We start from the raw sequence: 14,831 nt of genomic DNA, 5'->3' as shown, positions 1-14,831 counted from the left end.
GACACAGACCATTCCTTCGGTTTTCTTTCAGGGGCAGGCATCCAGTACGCGGTTTTCCCTTTCGGGCTAGCCCTGTCTCCTCGCATCTTCACGAAGGTCGTCGAGGCTGCCCTTGTTCCCCTTCGGGAACACGGGGTTCGCATCCTGAGTTATATCGACGACTGGCTGGTCATAGCTCACTCTCGAGTTCAGGTTGCGAACACAGGGACCTAGTGCTTCGGCACCTAGCTCGTCTGGGCCTTCGGGTCAACTGGGAGAAGAGCAAACTTTGCCCCGTGCAGAGGATCTCTTTTCTTGGTATGGATATCGACTCGGTCGCCATGTCCGCGCAGCTTACGAGCTAGCGCGCGCGCAGTCACTGCTGACTTGCCTGAGACAGTTCAAGGGCAAGAGTGCGGTTCCACTGAAACTTTTTCAGAGGCTCCTGGGCATATGGCTTCTGCAGCCGCGGCAACGCCGCTCGGATTGCTTCATATGAGACCGCTTCAGCTTTGGCTTCGCGACCGAGTCCCGAGGTGGGCATGGCAACACGGCACCCTCCGAGTAACAGTTACTCCGACCTGCCGTCAGACCTTCACCCCGTGGTCGAACCTCAGTTTTCTACGGGCCGGAATGCCCCTGGAACGAGCGTCGCGGCATGTTGTTGTATCGACAGATGCCTCCTCCACGGGCTGGGGTGCCATGTGCAATGGACGTGCTGCCGCGGGCTCCTGGACAGGACCCCGCCGCCTCTGGCACATCAATTGCCTCGAGTTGCTGGCCGTACGTCTTGCTCTGCGCCGCTTCCGGGGCGTGCTCAAGAACCAACACGTACTAATCCGTTCAGACAATACCGCCACTGTAGCGTACATCAACCATCAAGGTGGTCTACGCTCCCGCCGTATGTCGCAACTCGCCCGCCACCTCCTCATATGGAGTCAGAAGCATCTGAGGTCGCTTCATGCCATTTACATCCCCGGAGCCCTGAACTGTGCAGCGCACGGCTTCAGCCCCTCCCGGGAGATTGGCGACTCCATCCCCAGTCGGTTCAGCTGATTTGGGACCAGTTCGGGGACGCACAGATAGATCTGTTTGCCTCTCACGACTCGACCCATTGCGCCCTGTATAATTCCCTGACCGAGGGCACGCTCGGCACGGATGCACTGGCGCACAGCTGGCCGCGGGGTCGCAAATATGTGTTTCCCCCAGTGAGCCTTCTTGCGCAGACCTTGCGCAAGGTCAGGGAGGACGAGGAGCAGGTAATTCTGGTCGCGCCATACTGGCCCGCCCGGACCTGGTTCTCCGAACTAGTACTCCTCGCGACAGCACCTCCCTGGCCGATTCCCCTGAGGAAGGACCTCCTTTCTCAGGGACGGGGCACCCTATGGCACCCTCGTCCCGATCTTTGGAACCTCCACGTGTGGCTCCTGGACGGGACGAAGCAGGTTGAGTACCCTTCCACCTACGGTGGCGGCTACCATCACTTCCGCTAGAGCATCGTCCACGAGACATGTCTACGCGTTGAAGTGGAACCTCTTCGTCAACTGGTGCTCTTCTCTTCAAGAAGACCCCCGGAGATGTTCGATTAGTGTCGTGCTTTCCTTCCTTCAAGATAGGCTAGAGCGAAGGCTGTCTCCCTCCACCCTGAAAGTCTATGTTGCCGCTATTGCCGCACACCATGACCCAGTCGAAGGTAAGTCTGTTGGAAGGCACGACCTGATCATCAGGTTCCTGAGAGGAGCGAGGAGACTGAATCCTCCTCGCCCTCCTCTCGTTCCCTCTTGGGACCTCTCAGTGGTTCTAACTGGCCTGCGGAGTGCTCCCTTTGAGCCTTTGCAATCAATGGAGCTTAAGTTCCTGTCTATGAAGACAGCGCTCCTGGTTGCATTGGCCTCCATCAAGAGGGTGGGGGACTTGCATGCATTCTCCGTTGACGAAGCGTGCCTGGAATTTGGGCCGGCTTACTCTCATGTGATCCTGAGACCCCGGCCTGGATATGTGCCCAAGGTTCCTACCACTCCCTTCCGGGACCAGGTGGTGAACCTGCAAGCGCTGCCCCCGGAGGAGGCAGACCCAGCCTTGGCACTGCTCTGTCCAGTACGCGCCCTCCGCGCCTATGTAGACAGGACGCAGTGTTTCAGGACCTCAGACCAGCTCTTTGTCTGTTATGGTGGGAAGCTGAAGGGAAAAGCTCTCTCCAAGCAAAGGTTGTCTCACTGGATAGTGGACGCCATTGCCTTGGCATACCAGCAGCAAGGTCGACCGTGCCCCCTTGGTGTGACTGCCCACTCCACCCGGAGTGTGGCATCCTCTTGGGCTCTAGCGCATGGCGCCTCGCTAACAGACATCTGCAGAGCTGCAGGCTGGGCGACACCTAACACATTCGCCAGATTCTACAATCTCCGAGTGGAGCCAGTGTCCTCTCATGTACTCGCTTCAACCAGCTAGTACTGGACCCGCTCAGGTGTCTTCGCTTGCTCGCCATTCCACTCCACGGACTGGATACGTGCGATATTCTCCTCAGGTGAGCTTCCCCGAAAAGCCCTGAGTTCCTCCAGCACTCCTGACGTTGGCGCCAGTGTCTATTGCCTGTGCGTCGGCTAGGTGCCTCCCGTGTGCATGGTCCCTCCCCTGAGCGACCCCCACATGTGTATTTCCACTGTAAGCCTCCCGAGCATGTGTCTTTCCCTTGGCAAGCCACCTTGCCACCCCTGGGGTTGAAATATTCCACCTGCGGCTGGACACCCCAGTGTTCTCCATGTCTCCTTCGGGTCACATGTGTATTCTCTAAATCCCCCCCTCTGGGTTGGCAGTAATTGCATATTTTCCCTGAACTTGGGATATGCTCCCCAGTGTACTTTGGTATTCCTGTGCTAAATAGGAGTCCTTCGTCCGTGCCAGTCTCACGACAGGGATCTCAGATTTACGCAGGGCACTGGAAGACAGCTGAGAAGGTGGCGTGATTAGACTGGTAACCCCATTCGTCGTCATCCGACGTAACTCGGAGTGACAACGAAAGGGAACGTCTCGGTTACGTATGTAACCCTCGTTCCCTGAGTAGGGAACGGAGACGTTACGTCTGCCTGCCACTTTCCGCTGTACCGCGGGGATCGCCTGAGCTCAGTCTTGGCTCCTCAGCGAAGAAACATATCTGCCTGTTGCTGGCGTCCTCCTTTTATACCCACGAGGTGGGGCGGAGTTACGCCATGCAAATTCCGCAGACCCATGGCATTTCCTTGCCATTGGCTCGTTTTGTAATACTCGAAGTCGATAGGTGTTCTAAGCGAAACCCCATTCGTCGTCATCCGACGTAACGTCTCCGTTCCCTACTCAGGGAACGAGGGTTACATACGTAACCGAGACGTTTTCCTTGTGGTTTGTTGTGGTTTTCCTGTCACGAAACCTGAAAACCGAAAAATAAAGCAGCAGGACTAGACGATTCACTTTAGCGGCCCAACAGCCGAATACTTGTTCAGACTTTTATTGCCCTTTTATTTTGCACTTTTAAAAAAAGGTTGTTTATGTTTAGCCTAATTAATAGTTAATTATTTTATTTACAATTTAATATAAATGTTAATTTGCTATTAATAATAAAGAAAACTGCTTTATAATGATTAAAAGGTTGTTTAAGTTTACCATAATTCATAGTTCATAGTTCATTATTAATATTTACAATTTAATTGGGTCGGTTAACCGCCAAACCCAGAGATTTGTTGCTTCTTCACCGCGGTAACAAAAAATCCCATACCGTCACAGCCCTACTCAAAGTCAAGATCACTGATGAGTTCAATAGTCATTTTCATCCCATTAAATCTGGTCAACAACTGCTGTGCACGATTATGATCTATTTTAATGTCATGAAGATGATTTGTGTTAGAAGTCACTAGTTTGGTCATGAAACTCTAGATGACGCAGGCTTGACGTGATCTGTAAGAAATCACATCGTTTACATGACACAAGCTGATTGGCCTCTAAGCTATGCAAAAATGAGGGAATATGTTGACAGACGGCCCTTTCACAACAAACGTCAAACAAATATGTGTTGGACTGAAGGAAAAGCTAATTCACGCCTGTTCAACAGAGGGCGATACATGCACTGAACTTTCAGCTGTCGTAAAAATGTCAGCCAAAACAATAAATGTAAATGTCCTGTAAATGTAAAAAAACAAAATAAAAATAAAAACTTTCAATGGACTATTTTACACAATTGACTAATCATGTATTACTCATGTAGTTCAAAGTGTACATGAAATGCTAATGTTTCATTTAAAGTAATTTTAATCTCTAATGCTGGTTTCACCAAATTCTCTTAAATGTGTATTTGCGGCAGCTCAAAGTTATATCTTATTGGTTAGCACATTTCTTTAAAGACCAAATGGTAAATGGACTGCATTTATATAGCGCTTTCACAGACCCAATGGCCACCAAAGCACTTTACATATTGCCTCACATTCACCCATTCACTCACTCACTCATACACCGACAGCGTAAAATAGAAGGAATATTCTCTGAAGAAAAAAGCATTGCTTCATTAGTGGGTGAATATTCCAGCCCAGCGTGAATGTCTCTGTTTCTGTTCAAAATGTGTTTAGTGTTAAAAGGCTTTCAGATTTCCCAGTTCATCTGCATATAGGGTTTTCCTAGGTCAAATTCATATCAAATGTCAAAATAATTAATCAAATATTAAAGGGGTCCTATTATAACCTTTTATGAAGTCTTAATTTTATTTTTGGGGTGTACTAGAGTATGCTTTCATGCTTATTTTTCACATATTTTACATTATTACAGCTCCACTGTCCCTAGTCTGGTTGAATGCTTCAGCCAGTATTTCCTTCCAAAATACGAAATGTGCTGTGATTGGTTAGATGGCCCAGTGTGTTATGATTGGTTAGATGGCCCATAGTGTGTTATGATTGGTTAGATGGCCCAGTGTGTTATGATTGGTTAGATGGCCCAGTGTAGGGCTGCAACTAACGATTATTTTGATAATCGATTAATCGGACGATTATTTTTCGATTAATCGATTAATCGGATAGAAATTAAATTAGATTTTTTTTTATTATAACTAAATAAAACCGTAAATCAGGGTATTTATGTGTAAAAGTGTACTTTAAAAAGTGCAAAAGCCACACATTGAGTTTTACTAATATCAATATTTGCATTGTTTTTAATGATAATTGCTGATGGCAAGTTGACAAACATGATTATTGTTAAAAAAATGATATCCAACATATTATGTTTTAACACAATTTTTGTTAAAACAAATTTACACAGACATGTTGTTCAGATGTGAATATCTGAACTAAAAACAAAATAAAAACATCTAAAATATATAATTCATTTAATTTTTATTTAAAATTAATTATATATAAGGAATATAAGGATAAATAATATAATATATATTATATATATAATATATAAAAGAATAATATAAGGATAAATTGATTAAATAAATATAGAAAGACTGAAAACAATTGTGTGAATGTAGAGCCGCAGTAGATCGCGTTTGAAAAACAATTAAAACTTAGTAGACAAATGCTATAAAAAGAGAACGGAATGGAGGTAACGTTACCCAGCAAGCTAACAGGCTTGAGTAAAGGACAATATTTTACTGCTGCTGTTATTAACTGCCTTTATATTTAGTGCTTCGCTTTGTAAACACCGTTTTAATTTAACCTATTTCTGAGGTAGCGCTATTTTAATCCATCACTTACGTTGCGAGCGAACTGATTGCGCAACCTGATGCTCGAGACAAAATACAGACATCCCAAGATCCCGGAAGTCCCGGGAGTCTCCCGCATATTGATTGCGGCTCCCTGATGCCCGCGAATTAGTTCAAACTCCCGAAATCTAGAGCGCGCAAGCAAGAGCGCGCATGCGAGACATAAGAGACTGCTCCAAACCGTGTAGCGCACGCGCTCGGCAGAGCGCCTGAGGGAGAGAGACCTTGCGTGTGTGTGCGTACCAGTAAACGCTCCCCGTGACGTAAGCAGACCAACTAATCGATAATGACATTCGTTGACAACGATTTTCATAATCGATTATAATCGATTTTATCGATTAGTTGTTGCAGCCCTAGCCCAGTGTGTTATGATTGGTTAGATGGCCCAGTGTGTTATGATTGATTAGATGGCCCAGTGTGTTATGATTGGTTAGATGGCCCAGTGTGTTATGATTGGTTAGATGGCCCAGTGTGTTATGATTGGTTAGATGGCCCAGTGTGTTATGATTGGTTAGATGGCCCAGTGTGTTATGATTGGCAGGGCTTAGCGTGTGTTCAGGAAATGTCCCATCCCTTACCATAACCGCAAGCTCTAGTACTTAGATGTAAATATTATGGATGGCCTCAATTAAAACCAATTCCAGCCTGATTCAGACTTAAGAATGTTCTTATAATTTTATAGCAAGATCCCATGCTATTATAACCTAATATAATAGCTTCTACTACTCAGTGACATAGGTTTACCCTTATGAGAATCAGCCCAAGAAACAACTAACTGATTTCTCTTCCTTTGTATTTTAAATCTGTTTGCATAGTGACACAATGAAGCTGCTCATTCTTCGATGATGAAAAAGATGGCGGATGGTAAGCCAGTATTATCCCCCTGTTTACAGGCAAGAGCTGACTTAATTTAGCTAACTTTTAGGCACAAACACTTGATTGGTTTTGAGAACTGAATACAGGAGTTATGAACCAACGAAGCATAAAGTTCACTTACCCAGCTTCACAGTTGAAAGAGCCAATAATAAAGCAGCCTTTAGTGAAAGGAGCTTTAAATCAATACTACCTATAGGCTCAAAAGGGGCTGAGGACCACAGACAGATCCCACAATTGAGTCAGTGGTTTAACAACCTTGCTCAAATGCCGCGCACCTCTCATAAACCTGCAGACGAGCAGGTGTTGAACTATAGTGTTTCTGTCCCCACATAATATGCAGAAATCACAGCAAAAGGTGCCTTTAGAAAAGAAAAGGATCTGCCCTTATCCAAAAGCTCCTGCAGGAAGCATGACACATCCACAAAAGAACAGAGAAAAAGGAATAATGCATCTGTGCACACAGTTGCTCAAACATGAAAATTCATGTTCACTAAATTCAGAACACTAGAGCAGCTTCAAAGCGTAAACCTGTAACTCTTAAGGCCATCCCCAGAGAGCCACTGTGCCCAGAGTTGGATGAAAAACATCCCTGTGCACTTGTGAGAGGTCGTCGCAGCACAACAGTAGAGGCCAACGCTGGTTGCAGAGGAGTTGTATTATCTCCATCAGCCAGCGATCGGTATTACTGAGTGTCCGTACTCTCTTAACTTTCTTAGAGTTGGCAGTTCCAGAGCAAAGACACACCTTCTCTCAACAGAGAGAAGAATAGGGGGGAATGAGCGATTTTGTTCCAGGTGAAGAGATCTACAACAGCGTGAACAATTATTGGGCCGAAACTCCCTCACACTTGTTTGGAGGGGGAGAAAATACCTCTTTGAAACCACACTGAAACACTGGGACCACTGTAATAAGCCATTTAATGGGTGGAGCATGTGACTGTAGTCTCTGGCCTTCCTAGAGATCTTTCCCCATTGACATTCAACAGAGTTTCACCGCTGCACTCAGGCACATTTCAATAGGTCGAGCTCCACCTGAGCTGGGGAGGGGGACCCATAATAATGAAAATAACTTTCTCATTATGATGACTTGAACCCAAGACCTAAAATGAACACTCGCCAAGCGCCACATGAGAGACGAAACAGTGTCAGTCGCCAGTAACAATTTTTTGAAGTACAAAGGGAATTTGTTACTCACACGCTGTGTGGGAAGTTTAACACAGTTAAAGTCGAAGTGCGCAACCGGAAAGCAGTCTCTCAGACAATGCGCAAAGTTGAGCTCTCTTTCATGCCTTCCTGTGCTTGAATGGACAAATTCACTCAAAATTATGACAAAACAGTCTTGGCCAGTGTCCTAGTAAGCATAGTGAACATAAGTCCTAGTATGCATAAGTGAACGCAAACACAAAAGGCATGATGATCATGCATGCCTTCAATCTTAAAATGGCAGAATCCTTATGATCCTGCTACTGTCTGCTTTTTTAAAATATTAAATCAAACAACAAAGGGCAAAGAAAAAAAAATCACTCACTTCTCTTACACTTTAAAAAGGATATGAAGTTTATGCAGTGTTATTTATTAGATTAGCCTACTTAATTACATTTCGGTACCTGAAAACAAGACCTGCTCAAAGAGCACTATTTATTTAAAGGGGTGGTTGATTATGATTTGATCCTGTTGCATTCTACATGTTGTCACTTCTTGAGTCTCTCCATCAATTATCTGAATCTGGTTTAAACATAAAAGGCTTAAAGTTTGTGAAATTTCCAGTGCATGTCTGTGTGAGGTAAAACGACTGTTGAAGCTCCGCCCCCTGTGCCAGGAGCAGCAGCTCATTTGCATTTAAAGGGACAGACACAAAAACTGTGAGTTTTTGCTCACCCTAAAAAATTGACAATTTTAACATGCTATATAAAAAGATCTGTGGGGTATTTTGAGCTAAAACTTAACATACACACTCTGGGGACGTTAAAGACTTATTTTACATATTGTGAAAAGGGCATTATACCACCCCTTTATTTAATTTGTATCTTTGTTGTATTGCATTTATTTGTCCTTTTGCTTATAATTTGATTTTGTTCTTATTTTAATATTGACCGTTTACTTGTCTTTTAAAATGTAGGCTATTGAATTTATATAAGTTAAGTTAGTAGTTTTAGCTGAGGTATCACATTGGAATAGAGGATTATGAATAATAAAAAAAGTGGTGTCATAACTGCCTGTTCCCTTTCGAGAGGTCTCTCCTATTGTGTAAGTAACTTACGCTATGGGAAAACTCCTTTTCTCGAGAATATTGAAGTCTTTATGTAAAACGCATTGCAGCTGCACAGCAGACATCAATGGGCGAAGGAGCTCGGTCATTGGCTGTGCTGCGGCAACTTGCTCGAACCAATGACGGGGCGACTCTGAATGCGCGACCAATGAGCTCGCCTCGCGCCCGCGCCCGTCAGAGCCCGCCAAGATGGGCGTGGCCAAGAGCTATATATTGGGCGCCCCGTCATGAGAGTTCTTTAGATTTAATCTCCTTCAGCGAACACCTTCGCTGAATCCTCCGGATTATTGAAAGCCTTCGCCGCCGTGGAAAAGCGTACCAGCGGGATTGCTACGAGGACGTCGGCATCTTCAGCCGCCTTTGAACGCCATCCTACTGAGCCATCCGGCGCGCTACACGCAAGTATTTACATCTGTTCGCCCCGCTACATTTGTAAAAGAGCAATTTTCTGAGGCGTTGTTCCAAATGCCTTCCTGCGGGTCGTGCAGAGACCTTCTTCCGGACGGGGATCGTCACATCATCTGCGCTCGCTGCAAGGGCCTGGACCACGCAGAAGCTGCTTTGACCAAGGGCGGATGCCCGGAATGTGACGACCTGGGTCTCTCCGCACTGCGGGCTCGCTTCGCCATTTTCACGGCGAGCGAGCCCATCGCGGACACCCCTCTGTTTGAGCCGCGTGTTAAGAAAAAGCACCGCTCACAGAGGCTTCCTGAACCTGAGCTCAGTGACGTCACGCCGAGCCAGTCTCCGCGTGTTTCACCGCCGCTCGTGTCCTCCCCACCGCCGATTCAGTTCACCCAGCCGGACCCACACCCCTCTAGCAGAGCGGTGGGCCTTGTGACTTTCGGCGCGTCCGAGGACGACGGGGGAGTAGATGACTCTTTGTCCATCGAGGCTGCATCTGACGACTGGCCGGGCTCCACTTTCGACCCCGCCCCGTCGACGCTAACTAACACGAGTGGGGGATCCTCTATGGATACGGAGATTGTCCGCATCCTCTCTAAGGCCGTGGAGGACCTCGGGCTCGATTGGTCTTGTCCCGAAGAACCAACCCGAAGCCGACTGGACGAGAGGTTTCTGCAGGGCGAGAGCAGGCCCCTCGGCAAAGGCCTTCTCCTTTCTTCTCGGAAGTTCACGACGAACTCACCAAGTCATGGAAAGCCCCCCACTCTGCGTGTCTGAAGCCTTCTTTTTCTTCGTCGCTCTCCTCTGTGGACGGCGCGAAGGAAAGAGGCAACGAGGGAACGCCGCCCCTCAAGGAGGCCGTGGCCAATCATCTCTGCCCGCCCTCCACCACTGGATGGAAAGCCAAGGCTTCCCACCCCTCGAAGCCCTGCCGCACTACTTCGGCTCTCGCTGGTCGCGCCTACGCCGCCGCAGGCCAAGCCGCGTCAACGCTTCACTCAATGGCGGTACTTCAAGTGTTCCAAGCCAAGCTTCTCCGCTCCCTGGACGAGTCTGGCCCCGAACCCGAAGCCTTCAAGGACCTACGCAGCGCGACTGACATAGCCCTGCGAGCCACGAAGGCCACCGCCCAGTCTATTGGCCGCGCCATGGCTAATTTGACTGTTCTCGAGCGCCATTTGTGGCTGACTTTGACGGAGATGAAAGACGCGGATAAAGCCCCGTTTCTCGACGCGCCTATCTCCACCAGCGGGCTGTTTGGACCGGCAGTTAAAGGTTTCGCCGAACGCTTCACTGAGGCCCAGAACGCTTCACAAGCTATGCGCCATTTTCTGCCTAAACGCTCCAGCTCATCGCAGAGCAGACAGAGGCCGCCACAGCCGCAGCGGGCTAGAGCAGCCCCCACCGCCTCTCAGCCCGCGCCTCAGACTGACGCTCGACGCCGCTCGCACTCCCACAACCGCAAGCCGCGTCCTGAGCGACGGGGTCCTCGGTCCAAGATCGTGCTGAACCCTGAGCCTCGAAAGCCTTCCTAGCCACAGGAATGAGAAGAGAGAGTGCGTGTCTCGCAAAAGCCGGACCACTCTCTCTGCAAAATCTCAAACATTACCCAGTCCCCGTACAGGCGGCTGGAAATGTCTATACAGCAGTCAATGGGCCAGTCACAGAGCTCGCTCACCTGCAAACAAACGCCGTTTTTACGGCGACACACAGAAAACACAAAAAGAGTCTTTTTCTGCCTGTGTCACTAAGGGTTCACATGTCCACAAAGTGTGCATTCCCAGATACTGTCAAAACAGTGCCAAATTCATTCCCAGCTCATGCAGCACGCCCCATGAATGTAGATCACGTGCCTACGATCATGTACGCACCACTACACACAAGCACTGTTCACACAGTTATGAATTCATCCCCAGTAAAAGCGGGAAACATTATAAAAGTGACGCGTGTGCCTACCACTGTCTATGCACCCCCACTTATAAACACTGTCCCTGCAGTATCAAACACAACCCCAGCTCAGGCTGCGAGTCTTACCGACATAGCACGCGCTGTTGTAATCACACACGCGCCGATTCACTCGGCTGCTCAGCGCGCGCGCCTCTGAGAGCTACGAGCTCAGGCAATTCGCTGGCCGGGTCCCTACGTCACAGCGGCCCGCCCCTAGCCTGTATTCAGCCCATATCTGTACATGCAGCGGCATGGGAAAACATTCCAGATATGCCGAAATGGGTGTTGAATATAATAAAACACGGATACTCGCTCCAGTTCGCTCGCAGACCACCACGTTTTACGACTGTGGTCGAGACGAAAGTGAGAAAGGAGTGTTCGCATGTTCTACGCACCGAGGTGCGCAAATTAATAGAAAAGGGCGCTGTGGAAACTGTTCCCCCCTCTATGAGCGGGGCAGGTTTTTACAGCCGCTAATTCCTCGTCCCGAAAAAGGATGGCGGTCTCCGCCCCATCCTAGATCTCAGACACCTGAACAAAGCACTAATGATTCGCTCGTTCAGAATGTTAACAACCAAACATATCCTCGCGCAAGTACGCCCAGGAGATTGGTTTCTCTCAGTGGATCTGAAAGATGCTTACTTTCACATTCCAATAGCGCCTCATCACAGGCCTTTTCTGAGATTCACGTTCGAGGGACAGTCTTACCAGTACACAGTACTTCCGTTCGGCCTGTCCCTGGCTCCCGTTACATTCACGAAATGTATGGATGCAGCACTTTCCCCCATGAGACGAAGGGGAGTGCGAATACTGAATTATCTCGACGATTGGCTGGTCCTAGCACAATCAGAGAGTCAGTTAATAACACACAGATCTTGGATTATCAGCCATTTAGAATGCCTGGGTCTAAGAATCAATTTTGCAAAAAGCATACTATCTCCCAGCCAGAGGATTTCTTTCCTGGGAATAGTTCTAGACTCGATGCAAATGACAGCGCGTCTCTCATCAGAACGCGCGCTCACCATCCGGCGCCTTGCAACATCATTCAGGGCGGGCGCGCGCGCCCCTGTCAAGGGGTTTCAGAGGATGCTAGGTCTCATGGCCTCAGCATCGGCCATACTCCAGCTAGGATTGTTGCATATGCGTCCTCTCGCATGACATGTCCTGCTCACGCGTGGCGTTCGGGCCACCTTTTAATCAGAGCGAACCACGGCTGTATAAAAGCCCTGAGGCACTGGAAAGCCGCCGACTGGTACCAGTCAGGCGTGAGCCTGGGTGTGAACACAAGGAGAAAGATGATCACAACAGATGCCTCCAAAATAGGTTGGGGGGCCCTTTACGAGGGCAGGCCTGTCTCCGGCTTTTGGTCAAACCCGGAGAAGCGCCTACACATAAACTGTCTGGAGATGAAAGCGGTCGCTTTGGCTCTCAGAGCCCTGCTTCCACATCTAAAAAACGAACACGTCCTGGTCCGAACGGACAACATTACGGTAGTGTCGTACATAAATCACCAGGGTGGACTCAGGTCGAGCTCCATGCATTCAATGGCTAGGAGACTCATCTTATGGTCCCAGCACAACTTGCGCTCGCTGAGAGCAGCGCATGTGCCAGGCGCGCTGAACCAAGGGGCAGACATGCTATCCAGAGACAAGATTCTCCCAGGAGAATGGGCTCTCAACCCGCTGACGATTCAGTGGTTATGGAAAATCTTCGGCGAGGCGGAGTTTGACCTCTTCGCCTCCAAGGAGAATGCACACTGCCCTCTTTTCTTCACAAAAAGCACGGACGCGCTCGCCCAGAGCTGGCCGAGCCGCCCCTTATATGCTTTTCCCCCGATCGCGATGCTGCCACAGGTCATCAGTCGGGTCAGAGAGGAGAAAAACGCAGTGCTCCTGATAGCCCCACTCTGGAAGAACCAAACATGGTTTCCAGAATTGAAGCAAATACAATCTGCACCACGGCCGATTCCACTGAGGCCAGACCTCCTCAGTCAGGCCAGCAGGATGATATTTCATCCCCGCCCCGATCTGTGGGCCCTTCATGCATGGCCCCTCAACGGGTTCCCAGGAACCTCACAAGTGGAGCGCTAAAAACCATCGCTGAGGCGCGGGCGCCCTCCACGAGACGCTTATATGCCCAGAAATGGAAAGTGTTCAGTGACTGGTGTAACGCCGAGGGCCTGAACCCTGAAACACGCTCTTAAAGGGCCCCCTTTCGAACCACTCCGACCCGTGCACCTTAAGCAGCTCTCGCTTAAAACTGTGCTCTTGCTGGCACTCGCCTCGGTCAAGAGAGTGGGCGATCTGCACGCGCTTTCGGCAAGCGCTGCCTGCTTGGAATTCGGACATAACGACTGAAGGGTCGTCCTTTGGCCAAAACATGGGTATATTCCTAAAGTGCTCACCACTCCCTTCAGAGCACAGGTTATCTCCCTAACTGCGCTATCGTCTCCAGCAGACGAACACGACGCTAACCTACTCTGCCCCGTTAGGGCTCTCAGAGTGTATTTGGAGCGTTCTGCCCTATTAGGACAGACAGAACAACTGTTTGTATGCTTTGGCGGCCGTACGAAGGGTTCCGCCGTTTCAAAGCAGAGAATCTCTCACTGGATAGTTGAGGCTATAGCTCTGGCTTATGAAGCCAAGGGACTTCAATGCCCCTGGGGAGTCAAAGCACACTCCACCAGGAGTGTGGCTTCTTCCTGGGCGTGGTCGAGCGGCATACCGATCGAGGATATTTGTGCGGCGGCAGGCTGGGCCTCACCGTCCACATTTATCAGGTTTTACAACCTACAGGTCCCGACATTGCATTCCAATGTACTATCAGCATGATGCTAGTAGAACTATGAGTTCGTATCTAGATTGTGTATGTGCTTGTGTTACACTGAGCGCCTTCTGGCCGCTCTTTACTTTTTTCCCACATATAAAGCTCGCCTCTGCCGGCTGGTTGGATGATAACTTTGCTTTTTTAGCTCAGGCACCTGCCTCTGGCTATCATAAGGCGAAGTTCAGCACGCACAGCGTTTTGCATGGTGTTCCCATAGCGTAAGCTACTTACGCAATAGGAGAGACCTCTCGAAAGGGAACGACTCGGTTACTAACGTAACCTCGGTTCCCTGAGAGGAGGGAACGAGCATTGCGGAAGCTGCCGTGCTTGTGCTTGGTTAGTTCGCTTCAGTCGTTTTAACCTAAAGAACTCTCATGACGGGGCGCCCAATATATAGCTCTTGGCCACGCCAATCTTGGCGGGCTCTGACGCACGCGGCGCGCTCATTGGTCGTGCATTCAGAGTCGCCCCATCATTGGTTCGAGCAAGTTGCCGCAGCACAGCCAATGACCGAGCTCCTTTGTTCATTGCTGTCTGCTGTGCAGCTGCAATGCGTTTTACATAAAGACTTCAATATTCTCGAGAAAAGGAGTTTCCCATAGCGTAAGCTACTTACGCAATACTCGTTCCCTCCTCTCAGGGAACCGAGGTTACGTCAGTAACCGAGTCGTTATTGTGTCATGGCAGATAAAACATTATTTGGCTGGTACAGTTTTTTTAAGTCACCAGCCATTGGCAGGTGTGACAAAAAGTTAGCTTTAGGGCCTGTTTGCACCTCATAATGAAATACTTATAATAATGAAAATCT

At 48.8% G+C, this 14,831-nt stretch overlaps 1 protein-coding gene and 1 pseudogene across 2 annotated transcripts in view; both read right to left on the bottom strand.

Moving 5' to 3' along the window:
• The window catches only part of LOC143746052 (uncharacterized), a 257,996-nt pseudogene that overhangs the window by 3,956 nt on the left and 239,209 nt on the right, over positions 1-14,831 (bottom strand). The gene's annotated exons all lie outside the window — the stretch shown is intronic.
• LOC143746091 (uncharacterized) overlaps positions 1-14,831 on the bottom strand; it is a 606,033-nt gene that overhangs the window by 566,046 nt on the left and 25,156 nt on the right. The window lies entirely within an intron of this gene.

The sequence above is a fragment of the Siphateles boraxobius genome, unplaced genomic scaffold, assembly GCF_051911475.1.
Source record: "Siphateles boraxobius isolate OS27281-9 unplaced genomic scaffold, OSU_SipBor_1 21, whole genome shotgun sequence".
Lineage (NCBI taxonomy): Eukaryota > Metazoa > Chordata > Actinopteri > Cypriniformes > Leuciscidae > Siphateles > Siphateles boraxobius.
This window is presented reverse-complemented; position numbering and strand designations above follow the sequence as displayed.